This window comes from Seriola aureovittata, chromosome 8 (genome assembly GCF_021018895.1).
Source record: "Seriola aureovittata isolate HTS-2021-v1 ecotype China chromosome 8, ASM2101889v1, whole genome shotgun sequence".
NCBI lineage: Eukaryota > Metazoa > Chordata > Actinopteri > Carangiformes > Carangidae > Seriola > Seriola aureovittata.
In genome coordinates, this window is record NC_079371.1 from 3,941,641 (window position 1) to 3,955,338 (window position 13,698).

Consider the following 13,698-nt stretch of genomic DNA (forward strand, 5'->3'; position numbering starts at 1 on the left):
GCCCCTCATTTCCTGTATCCTCATTTTCACAAATAGTCTCAGACCACTACTTGACTCAGTACTCCCCTCTTTTCTCTTTGAATCTTCTCTCTCTTACTTCTTCAACTCCCTCTTTCCTATAACAGCCTCTTCTCTCTTTCCTCCTCTCTCTGCCACTCGCACCTTCTTATTGAACTCTCCTTGTTACTCACCGTCTTCCTCCTTTTCTCCCAGTTCTCGTTTTCTCTCTAGCAACACTGTCTTCTGCTCTCTGTGGTTTTCATTTACACCACAAAAGGTATATACATATATATATATATATATATATATATATAAATATCTCATTCCAAAACCACAGTTACCACAATAATATTCTGCTGTCAGAACTTTCCTTTCCTCAACATCGATGTTGGGCCTGGCTCGTAGTCGGCGCTGAAGTTCATCCCTAAGACGTTGGACGGGGACGAGGTCAAACCGGTCGGTCAAGTTCTTCCACACCAAACACTAAAAACCAAAACTTTATGGACCTGGCTCCTCCGGCACCTCCTTGAAACAGGAGGGAGCCAAACTGTTGGACCAGTGGTTTCCCAACCTCTTCCAGCTCATGGCCCACTTCAGAATCTCAAAAATGTTGGCGACCCACATCCGACCCCGAGGCCACATAATACGTTCTGATTTCGACGATAACGATGGAGCACTCGGGATTGAACTGAAAGCAGGGGAAACGCAGGAAGCTCAATTTTACTTTTTTGTTTGACCAGAGAGAGAGAGAGAGAGAGATCACATTTCGATTCACCGTCTGGCTCTCGACTCTTTCCTTTTATAGTAATACTTCCTTTTGCCAACCAGCTTTTCCAATTCTATACTCCAGTTTTCGCCGTGGATGTGATCTACTTCACTCCTGCTTGGTAGCAAGGCTCCAGGTGTGTCGAGCTAAACTCAAACTCTCTCAAAGTGAAACTCTGTGGTTTCGAGTTTAGTTTCATGCCTACGTGCCTGTCCCGAATTTTACCGTTTACCGATCGCTGACGTGCTGAGAACCCGAACATTCCCCCCCCCCCGCTGCTGCTTCACATTAAAAGCCTTCCATTCCAGGGAACAGTGACAGGCTTTTATTGTGAAGCAGCTGTAGGAAATGTTGTAATTTATTTATCACTGAAGCCTTGTTAGCGGCGCTGCTCATCAATAATTGCTGTTGGATGAGCTGCAGACAGACTGCTCACCTGCAGCACATCATCAAGGTGAACAACACACGCCCTGACTCTGCTCGGCTCAAGTATCCCCCCACTCGTCCGGACAAACACTAATAGCACCGTATCTCTTTAGCTCTTCTGCTTCTCCTGCAGTTATCACTACGACTTCTCTCTCTCCTCTGAATCTAACGTCACATTTCTTCTTCACCTCCTTAGTTCTTTATAGGAATATGCCGTTCCCGCTCTCTTTGTGCCTTTCTCTGGCACTCACACCCTCTACACTCTCTTTCTCTACCAACTCCTCTATCCCCGGTTGTATGGAAGATGAGGTAAAAGAAAGAAAAAAAAAAAACCCTCTAACCCGTCCCTCATCTTCTTTCTTTTTTTTTTTTTTTTTTTTGAAAGCTCGCCTTTGTGGAGCTGCCGGGAGCTGCTCCAGTGTCTCCAACCACAGCCAGGGCTCTTTTCATCGGGAGAGGTTTGAAATCTAACTGACCCTATTCATGCACTGCCAGGCCTTTGCTTGTGCTCATGCTACATAATACGAGGCAATGCAGCGACTGGGGAATGCAAGTTATTTAGTGAAGGGGGGGGGGGGGGGGGGGCAACAGTAGAAGAAGAGCACAGAGGGGATTTGGATCAGATCAACAGGAGGCAATTTAAAATGTAGAATTTTACAAGTACTCCTTAAGACTCCTTTTCTCTGTCATTACCTGGGGGTCATTATTCAGTAACTATACGGTATAGAAGCCAGAAGTTTTTTTTTAGTTAGACTTTTCTTCCTATCTGAACTTTTAAAATGTTCCTCCGGAGGCCCCCTTTTTTTTTTTTTTTTTTTTTCCGTCTTGGTGACATCTTGCTTAGCCACCACGCTGCGGTCTTTCTCCACTGCTCTTCCCAAACATCGCCTGTCAGTCAAACAGCCTGAGCAGCACCAGGGTGCCTTTCACTTCAGATCTCTTGATAAAAATGGGTTTTTCAGCGGCTAGGGTTCTTTTGGTTCTTTTTCTTGAGATATGACAGTGATCACTGCTCATGCTCCCCAGTTGTTCCTCTGTTTAACTCTGCGTTTCAAACAAATATCGCCTCTTTTGGAAATATACAACATATTTCATGATTGCACTGCGAGGCCTTTCTGCACACGCTGCTCCGCCAAGCCTGGCTTTTTCTTTTTTTTTTTTTCCTCTCTGATCTAAGAAAGAAACTCATCTTCCCTACATGCCTGAGTTCTCTGTGGTTTCTAGTTTCATGGTGGTATGAGCTGGCCATATGCTGATGGCAGTATGTGCAAAAAGCCTGTGGTAATGACACTGGAAGTGCAGCGTGTCTTAAAAATAATGAGCTGCGTTGGTTGTCCCTCTGTACCAGCTGATATCATAAATCTGATCATATTTAAACAGAACTTCATCAGTTCAACACTGAGACATATCAGCTTCCAGACCAAGAAAAATCACTCTCTTATAGTTTGAGTCCCATGTGCATAAAAAATAGGCTTTAACTGTCAAATATGTTGTTGATTACACAGATTATATCTAATAAGCAGGAAGTGCTCCCTGCTAAACACTAAACAGAATAAAATCTGCACCACGATCGCATTGATCGTATCATCTCAGATCTTGTGTAATGTTCCTATAATATCACTTTAGTGACTTACAACATTTTAATACTTCACAGTGACCTCAAAGGAGCTATTCGTAAGTTTTGCTATTGCTTCACAGCTAACGTTAGCATTAACAGCTGTTTACTTAGCAGTCTGGAAGAAACGTTGTGAGTTCAGCATCAAACTTCATTCCTTCAACTCCACTGTTAACCCTTGTCTTTTATCATGTCTTTTACTTTACTGAAGTTAGCATGCTAACGTAGCGCTGCTTTTTAAACACAACGATGGCTGAAGCTCTTGCTAAGCAACAATCACCTCCACCTGCTCCCGACAGGAAACCACGAGCGGCAGCAGAGTAAACTTACAAATACCTTTTACTATCCTTTGGTTTTCGTATGTAAATTTTATCGTCACTACAATACTTTACGATGCTTCTTTAATGTCTCTCTGCCATTAGATCAGTATTGTATTTATATCTTCACGCAGTGTTTTCCTCTTCAGCTACTAAAAATTGAGTTCATGATATTTTTTCTTATATCTGCCAAAATATCAGTGTAATTTTCTTGGGACTGTGCACTTCTGCATCCTATTCAAAGACCTTCCAGATAACAGGGAGAGAAAATAAAATATTTATAACACACACACACACACACACACACACACACACATCAGGATCACACTCGCAACCATCTAAGCAAAGTCTCAATGGTTTATCCAGAGATTTTATAAACTGTGCTGCAGAACACAAATAGATATTATCACAGTAACATAACAAGGCTGAATGGTACAAAGGTTTTCTTATTCTAACGGGCGCTTTAGGCAACTTTCAGCTCAACACGCACACTGGGCAGATTTGGTCATTTCGTTGGTACAATCTCTGCAGAACTTAAATGATTCAGTGACTCGAGGCCTGAGTGTTTAGAGCGGTGTGTAAAAGCTTTTTGCGTGCTTGTTGTGGATTTAATTAGTGTTGTGTTTGAGGAGTCAGTCACAGAGAGAAAAACAGCGGATTATTCCCCCGTTATTCATCTGACTATAAAGAAGAAAAGTTCCACTCAGGTGCCACTCGAACTCCTGATCATTTGTTTCTGTGGCACCAGAGAGCTTCACCAAAGAGCTGAAAGTGAAAGTTAGTGGAAAATTACACAGTGTGGCCTTAAAAAAAAAAAACCTCCTGTAGAACTGGCATCCTTAAATCCCCTTTGTCTACTTCCCTTCACCTTGGTGAAATGATGCAAGGCTTCCTCTGAGACAGACACAACAGTACAGTCATGAATGTTTGTGTCTTTTTTAGTCTGAATTTCCAGCGGCTGAACACACATATTTAGTTTTTCAGCAGTTTACAAGGTTACACAGCTTCACAGCTTGGTGATAGTAAATAAAACTTTACTGGAGAAAGAAGCGGGCGACTTCATGTTGTGACACGCTCATATTCACGCTCTCCCGAGCGTTAAAGCGCCGGTGTATTTTCAAATGAAACAATGCTTTTAAAATTACCAGCAGGACTCACATAACTAGTAGCGGGGACCATAATATTTTGTGGGAGAAAAAACCATATAGAGGGCGATATATTTGTATTTTTATAATGTATTATTATTTATTCAAGGCTTTTTAGTTTTACTATCCACTTGAAGGTCTGGAATATTTATGACACAAACGAACTATGGAGGAAGGAATATGTTTTGCTCCTTGAATATTTGTATCTAAGCCGGTCCAAAAAAGAGTCAGATCCAGCCTCTGGAGGCCGTTAGAGGAACTGCAGTTAAAGCTGACGCCTCACCATTCAACAGTGTTGGCTGCTGCTTGGTTTGGTCACATGCTTTCAGTGGTTTCAGGTTGTGTAATGTTTGCAGACTCAATCACATTGAATCATTTATGAGAATGAGAAAAAACCCTAAATGAACTTGCAGATCACTAATGTTACTGGTCTCCCTCGCAGACAGCGTCTGAGTCGCCCCCATGCCCCCCCGCCCGCCCGCCCGCCCCCGCCGCTGGGATTGATTTCAGATTTCAGAGCAGCTCAGCAGCGATATGTTGTTGTCACACACGGTGTACATTAACATTTGTCATCTGCTCACTTGGCAGACTGCGATATAAGCGTTAGCATACCTCATTTGTCTTCCCTTGTAAAGCAGTGGTGAGCAGGTTATGATAACATCACATCACTCGCAGCTTATTCCAGTAATACTGGCATCCAACTGGCATCATGTGTTGAGGGATTGTTTTCACCTCGAAATTAGCGCTGGTGTGTGAATAATCCAACAGATTTTTCTGTTTTCCTACTAATTTAATGGGACTAAACAATTGGTGGTTAATCTTCCTGGATTGGTGCAGGGTGAGATCAAGTCACAGGGAAAAATAAATAGTTTAAAGCAGTTTAATAATAAGACTAAACAGAAAAAGGTATTTAGTCTCCACTTGAGTACATAAAACATTTAACTGATGTAATGAACAATGAACAAATTCCTAGGGATTTTGTTAAGGGATCACGTCCATGTTTTAAGCTGCTGCTTTTCTCTCTTTCATATAATTGTAAAGTGAATATCTTTGGTTTTATAACTGTTGTTTAGGTAAAACAAGATGCCATCCTAGCCTCTGGGTAACTGTGATGGGCTGTTTTATGACAATTTTATAGATTGCAAAATGAATCTATAATACAAAAATAACTGTATTAGTTGCAGCTCTTCCAACCGTCATATCCTCAGTATTGTTACTGAAAAAACATATTGCGGGCGGAGTGTTGCAGAGATCAAACCCCACAATATTCCTTTCTCTCTCACCACGAGGCCACACCGAGTAAATGTGCAAAATGTGCTTGTGTCAATACAGACGAGCCCTAATGGTCTGTGTGTTTAAACTCCTCAATGGGACGACACTGGGGCTTTGGTGGGTTATAATGGGAACACCAATGTGTGAAATATGTTATGCAAAGGAAGCAGGCGAGTGATGCAGCAAAGGGCCACCGTTTGGCACTAAGTCGAGAGAGTCAGCAATAAAAAGAGAGGACCAAAGCAAACAAGCCACTGACATTCACCACAGGGCAAGAGACGCCTTCCAAAAGTCGGCCGAGGGAGATAAAGAGAGGGAGGAAGAGCTTCACTGTACTTGCTGTGTGCAAATGTGATAAATGACAAGAGTAAATCACAAGACTTTATTGTAGCAGTAGCTAAGTTACAGCAAAGACTTTTGGATCTTTGGAGAAGAATAAACTCCGACACCCTGGAAGCGTCTCACACAACATTCACACACGTTTAGTGATATATAATGAAAACTCCTGATATACTTTACATCACGTACTAGAAGCAGCTCGGCTTGAGAGCACGTCCTCCAGCACGGAGCCTCTTCTGCTGCTTTATTCTTTATGTGGAGAATAATTTTGGATTCTATAAAGAAAAAAAGTGAAAATACCTCGTCTGTTTGTGTCTATGTGTGAACTGAATCGGTTTCCAAACACAGCCACAATAGATACAAGGTGAAGTGTTCTCCATTTTCCAACCATATTCACTTCAAGTGCATTATTTGTATGGGTTAGATTTTTTTGTTTTCTTTTCATGCAAAGACATTATTTTGCTCTGCCAGCCTTGAAGGGAGGAGCGATACACACAGCGAGTGATGACAAATTATTTCTGTACAAGGTTTTGATTTTGATCTGGTGTTTCGTGGAGAAATACATCAAACTTAAAATGTGAAAAAAAAAAAGAGAAAAACTGCAAAAACTGGCACCATTATTGGTTTAATATTCAGTGAAAAAAAAAAAGAAAAAGTAAATTATGTCATGTCGAAGAGGGAGTTCTGTGGTTGAGCTTTTATGTGAATTATTATTCCGAGAGCTCATTCATTTCGCTTCAGTCTCGCAGAGAAATGTCAAAAGAAGTCATCGCTTCTGACAGCACAAATATTAACGGCAAGCGGTGTGGAAGTCGCAAACTATGAATAAAACATTACGTGTCGTGTTTGACAATTCCATCACTGCTAATAAAACCATGGGCGTGCTGTGCTTTCGCCAATCATCACGCTGACAACATTAATTGAAATGGCAACATAATTAAAAATCCAATTAATCATGCAGCCTTAATGGACAGAAAAATGTAAAAAATAAAAAAATAATAACAATAAAATAAAAAAAACCAGTGGATTGACCTTCAAAATTGAATTTTCTTTCTGCCCATGTGCGTTTAGAAAAAAAAAATCCATACATAAATATTTTGGTCCTCTCAAATTAATTAGAGAGGTACATTGTTTGTGCCCAGAGACAATTGTGCAAACATTAATTTGGGGTTGAATGGTTTGTGACCGACCGGCCAATTTAATTATGAACAGTCATTTAGAGATAAGGCCATTACTGGCAGTTACTGTATGTAATTTGATGCAGGTGATTGCAAAAGAGCTTAAGGACAAATTCTGAGTAAATCCCTAAAAATAGACGTGAAAAACAAGCAAAAATAAAATTAGCCAGAGTTGCTTTTTCCACATAAAAATCTATCATGTCTTTAGAGGGTCAAAACATGTCAAAAATAAATCATGAGAATCAAGTTAAGCGTCACTGAAAACTGCATCCATCCGTCAAAGAACACGTCAACCTCTACGCCGTTCAGAGACAAACAAAACAAAACAAAACAAAACATTAGCTGTTTCTCCCCGGCAGCAGGAACACAGGTATCGTCTCGATCCATCTGATCGATCACTGGAGGCCCCCCCACCCCACCCATCCCCACCCCCCCCAATCCCCCTGACATCCACCTCTGGGCCCTGCCGGGATCCTGTTTCCAGGATGAGCCCGACTCCTGTGCCACTGACACACAAACCGCTTGAGCTCAGCATACATCCCGGGAAAAACTCATCCGGACACATTCAGCCACAATAGTGTCACGCTCGGATTGGCTCTGTGAGCACTGTCATGGCCTGTTGAGCACGAAGAGCGGTTTTGGGTGGCAAGGGCTGTGAAATAACAGGAGGGGAGGGGAGGGGGGTTTAAAATACTCTGGAGTGTATTGACTGTCTTTTGCCATTTTTTCATATGTACAAACATTCATGTCCAAACAATCAGGTCTGAGATTGTCTTAGTCGATGAGCTTGTGCGTTTCTTGCGCTCCATAATACGACTCGGCGTAAGCAGCAGCTGTGATCGACAATACTGCTAATCAAAACTACAATGAAAAAAAAAAAGGGGGGGGGGGGGTGTGATATTTGTCATCACTTAGCGGATCTCAACACCGATTTATCCGTCACCTTGCCTGGTGATTGTTCCATTGTCTGCCTCCCCTCCGCAGACGACGAGATGACGAGCGCAGTCGAAGGCGGAGGCCAAATCATCGCGCACGTCTGCTGAACTCAAGAATCATCCCTTTTATGTCAAAAAAAGAAAAAAGAAAATCCGACCGCCTCCTTATCCAGCAGACACTTCAGAAAAGCAAACAATCGGGTCCAGGAATAGCAGAGGTATTGTTGCGTCCCCACGTTTCTCATAAGGCCCCCCCACCACCACCACCACCTCCCTCCCTCCCTCCTGAGTTTCAATCCAAACCTGAATGAGGCCCAAACAAAGAGGAGCTGTCAGTGGTCTGCGAGACGTGGTGGATTAAGCAGAGAAATGAAGACCTGTCGTAGACTTTAGCCAAATAGACTCCCTGTATCTAAGAGGCAGTGGCAAGGAGCCACATTTCTTTCATGACAGGCTTTTAATGAGCTCTAATTAAATATCCATGGGCTCAGCAATTGTCCAGGGGTAAGAGGTGGATCGTTGGCCACCTAAGACCAGAATAACAAGAGACAGGAGAGATAACCCTGCTGCAGCCGCCGCTGTCTGTTATAACCAAAGGCAAACGGAAACGTTGTTACTCAAGAAAACCACTGTTTTATGGTTAATATAAACTAAACAAGACCGAGAGTTGATAGCCACTCTAACAGCTCGGTGAGGCCGTGATGCTCATTAGAGTAAAGGAAGGAAACTGCTGTAAAACACTTATATAGACCTTGAATGTCTCCACCTCTTTATGTCTTCCCGTAAAGCACTTTGAATTGCGTTGCTGTTGCAAGGTGCCACACAAATAAACTAAAAGCTTTTCCTTGCCCTGCTGAATTGCACAGTAATTTGTTGTGGAAACATTTCACTCTGAAGCACGGATGTCATCCCGCCGGTGGCGCGAGATGAAAAAAGTCCGGCGACCGCTGATGTCATCACAGTCCGTCCTCTGGGAACCCTGAACGTCTGCGCCTAAATTTGTACCGATGCATCAAGTGGATGGAGCAATATTTTACTGAATAAGTGAAACCGTATTCATCCTCTGGGCACAGTGGATGTCTGGGCCAAATTTCAAGGCGAACCGTCCAATAGTTGGTGAGATATTTCACAAAGAACCAAAAATATCAACCGGGGAAAAGTCAACACAACACACAAACTTCACAGAGAAACATGATAACCAATGTGTGATTTAGGATTTCCTGACCTGAGATAGGATGGAAAAAGTATAGATGACATCAATTCCTAACAGACAAGAGAAGAAGAAAGAAAGAAAGAAAGACAAGTGTTCTTGATTTAGTAGTAGGATAATATATAAAATACTAAAGAATTGTACACATATCACAGTCTGTGATACCTGAATGTGCATATACAAGTTAACTGACACACACACACACACACACACACACACACACTGTTGACTCAGCCCATCTGCTCGTCACTCTGGCATCTGCAGTTATTTTCAGGTGAACGCGCTGTTGCCAGTAGCAACCGCTGTAACTGACATGGTTACATCCACCATTTTGTCAGATGTGTGAAGAAGCACTGACAGGCATCTTTTAGCTAAGCCCCACATGCCCTTTTTCCTTCTTTCACTACAACTGTTCTGACTTTGTGTTTGTTGATTTGTGATTTGTCACTGTGATTTAGTTTTACTGCTAACCGAGATTAGCCGTTATGCTAGCTGTCTCCGAGGATTAGCCGAATGTTTTGCTAATACGACACTGTTAATTTAAAGTGACAGTTCAGGTTATTTGACATGGTGTTGTGTGTGTGTATACAGTCAGTGTATTACCTGGAAAAAGTTTAAGTATAAGCTTCAATTTGATAGTTTTCACCACTTCATCTTCCCGTCAAACTACCGTAGTTTGATTACCGTATTCCTACGCTTAGCTCCTTGTGACTCAAACAGCCCAAATAACCCAAACTATCACTTTAATGTCGCACTAACTTCTGTATTTTACTCATTTTGACTTTTACTCTTGTGTGTATTTGCCAGATGACTGTCTTTTACTTCCCTCGGGGACTTTTCAGTAGGATATTGATCTTTCACCGACGATACTGATGTTTCTTCCCAGTACGAGGGACGACGTAACTAATCTGACAGCAGGTCCTATGTGAGTCTGTGTTACTGTGCCGTAATTCTCTTTTTATCTGATTTGCAGAGACTTTAAAAGGCCAGCTCCTGTCTAGCCTGCATCCACCTGCAAGATAAAGGCAGACGACTCTGGTTGACGTAAACTGTAAATAAAAAATATAAAAGTTCACATCACAAAAATCTGTTAAACCACCAGAGAAAAAAAAACTCTTGTTCCTGCAAACGAAGGTTATCACTTAAATTAAAGTGCGAAACTGGAAACTAGTGTGTTTAGGCATGCGTGCTGTTTCTCCTAAACCAACTTTGCACGTTGAACCCCCGGGACGGATCAAGATGTCCATCATGTGTAGCAGGAAAACAAAGGCCACCTGTAATGTCTTTTTCCTCCTCTTTCTCTGTAATACTCTTCCTCCCACTGAATATTGTGGGAGAAGGAGTTTCTGCGTTACAGTAGAAGTGAGGGCCTTGAAAAAGCCTCGATCTGGAGCTTCCGATTCATCACTTTGTGTCACATTCCTGTGCACGATCCGTGTGAACACCTTCCAGCAAGTGCAATTCCTTCCGCCTGACTGTGTTTTATTCATGGGTGCCTCTCTCTGCTCCATTAAGCAGCAGAGGTGCCTCCGCTCCAGGAGGATGCATAGCATGTGGTTCAATTAGAAAAGAGGTGATGCGGTACTATCTGTGAAATTAAAAAATAAAAACTTCACACTGCTTGGCAGAGCTGGATTACGTAGCCTATTATTGCAGTTATTAAAATCTCAGAGGAGTTAATAGCACCATCATAGTTCCATAGTAATATGAGTTTCCGACTAAATTAAGACCAATAGACAACTGAGCTCTGGTGCAATAATAAACAGATGGTTTCAACGAATCGACTGTGACTGTGGATCGTAAGTAAGGAAACAAACGAGTGATCTCCGCTGTTTAGGTCAAGCATCGACCTCTCAGGCTGAGGAATGAAGCTAACGCTGATTGTGCTTAAAAATGCAGTTCCTCGAACGGCCACTAGAGTCAAAAAGCGAGTCAATCCCCATAGACTCCCATGTTAAAATGTTCAACTTTTAAAGCTGGTTTGGTCTCTATCGATAATTTCCTCCTTCATGACGGCTGTATCTCACGTGTTTAAAGTTTATTAAGGCTCAAAAAGTTATGCATAATTGAGGGCGTGGCCTCTTTAAGCAACAGGTAGCTTCGAAGCCGCTCTTCAAAACCACGGAGCCTCCGTTCATCTTTACATACAGTCGATAAAGTCTGTTTATGTTTCCCCGTCCAGTGGGATTTGTATTTTGTAACAGCGTCGCCTGACTTCCTCCTTCGCTTCCATCCTTGTCACCTGAACATAAACACGTGTCATTCTTGTGCACTTGCTGAAACGACTGATGCTGTCATTTCTCCTGGGAAGTCTCTTCTTTCACTGTTTAATCTGCCTCGGTCAAAGAGGGAATCTGCCATCAAAGAGCAGCTGGGAATATGTAAAACCAAAACTCCTCTGCATTTTTCCTACATGTCATAACATTGCCTTCTCCTTCTATTACATCTCGCCTTTTCCACAGAGCTGCAATCTAAAACTACTTATCCATACAAAAAGCTCTCTCAGTCCAGCCACTGGGGTAAATCAGCCAATGAGATTATTTCTGCTTGAGCAGCTGAGAAATGTTCCTAATTCTGAACTTCACCAAATATGCATTTGGCTAAGATGCCGTGGCCGCTAACTGCTGCCTTTTCCCATGAATCTCTCTCTGTGTGCTTGTATAACTGGAGTTATATTTCTGTTAATGGTTTGCCACGCTTTTAAATCGAATTGTTTATGGATTGTTTTGATTCCTCCATTTGATATGAGGAGGAGGGAGAGAGAGAGAGAGAGAGAGAGGAGGCGAGGAAAGAATGTGTAGTGAGAGACCAAGAAAAAAAACAAAAAAACAAGAAGAGGGACACAAGAGAGAGACAGAGAGAGACACAAAGAGAGAAAGACGCCTGCACACTCGTCTGAACTGAAGATCTGTCTCATGACTTAAACATTCTGGGGGATAAAATATGCCCCCACTGCAGGGATTCTTCTCCCAGTTAAACTTGCAGCTTCAGCAGTGTGAGAGGCACGCATCAATGGAGTACTGTATCAGTGCGTTGTGATCATATTGTGCTGTCTCATGGCTGGTGGAGCTGCAGCGATCACACTGTGGAATTATGGGAAAAGGGTGGTAAAATAATACTTGTGCGTCTCAGAGAGAGCGTAGTGTTAGGGTATAATGAAGCACCATAAACCACTGTAATATGCCACGTGATGAAAAGCCTTTTATGGAGAGAGGACAGCCCCCCCACCCCGAGTGTGAGAATGGCATCTCATAATATGAGTCCTGTGACTTAAACAGGTGAAGACCTTATTGCATGTCCAATACTTCCCTTGTTTCCTGTCACTCTCTACATGTTGCACACAGGAGACCATTGTTTACCCCTCAGGGGAAACTGCAGTACTGCAATACTAAAACATTAAGAGTCTTATTAAAGTGTTGTGCTCTGTATGATAGCTTCTCCACGCCTCTGAACTCCTCTCCTAAAAGATTATTCTTCATTTGGTATTAACGTCAGGTGAAGTCTGCGCCAATTCAAGTATACGTCCACTGTTTCCGTGCAGAGTCTGTTTGTAATCACTTTATTTTTGCTCAGTGTTACACAAGCCGACGGTCGATTGTTGTACGTGGTTTTGTTTCCGCACCAACTCGTCTGTCCAGAGTCTCTCCACAGGTGGATCCGTTGAGTTGTGATTACTGGTCCCGTAGAGAACCATCAGCATCTGTCACGTCCGTGCACCTGTTTAAAGATTTCGTCTGTCGGACAAACTGCACCGGGTAAGTGGAGAATTTTGTGATAATAAATTAAAAATTAAAAAAAAAGATAAAATATTACAGCTGCGAGCTAAAACTCCCTGCAGTTGGTGAGCTGGCAAAACTGTATGATTATAAACGCAATCAGCTCTTTTCAGTTGTAGAGCTGAGGACCTGTGCGGCACACTTTACATTAAATACACAGCGAGCAGCAGGAGGGCAGAGCTGCTGCTGCAGGAAGTTTCTGTTTGTGCTTGTTGGCGTTAAAATCAAGTGTAACTTATTTCAAGGTTGGTTTTTAATTTGTCAGTCAACAATATTAAAATCAGCTAACAACAGACAGCGGGCACTTAGACGTCCAAACATGAACTCCTTTCGTCACTTCATGTTCAGCAACTTTTTATAATTTTTCTAGGTTTTTTATTATTTTTCCATTCGCACTTTTTTTTTTTTTTTTTTGGACATGAATTCTGCAGAAACAGAAGTGGTGTAACTGTAATGAGTCAGGGAAAAGTCAGTCAGAGGATCCACTGCTGCTGTTGCTAACACTCAACAAAATCTGGAATGCAGTGAAGGTCAGATTCCATTAGAGAAGTGTTATACAACCCAGGGTGGGTGGGAGGGCACAGAGGACGGCTTTCACTCGCTTGCCTTGCTGACTTCAGAAGCACCACAAAATTCCTCAGGGGTATTTATCTGTAGCCAGGTGATTTCCAGGCCCAGCCATCCTCTGATACTCGGAGCCAACGAGGGAAGGGAAGGGG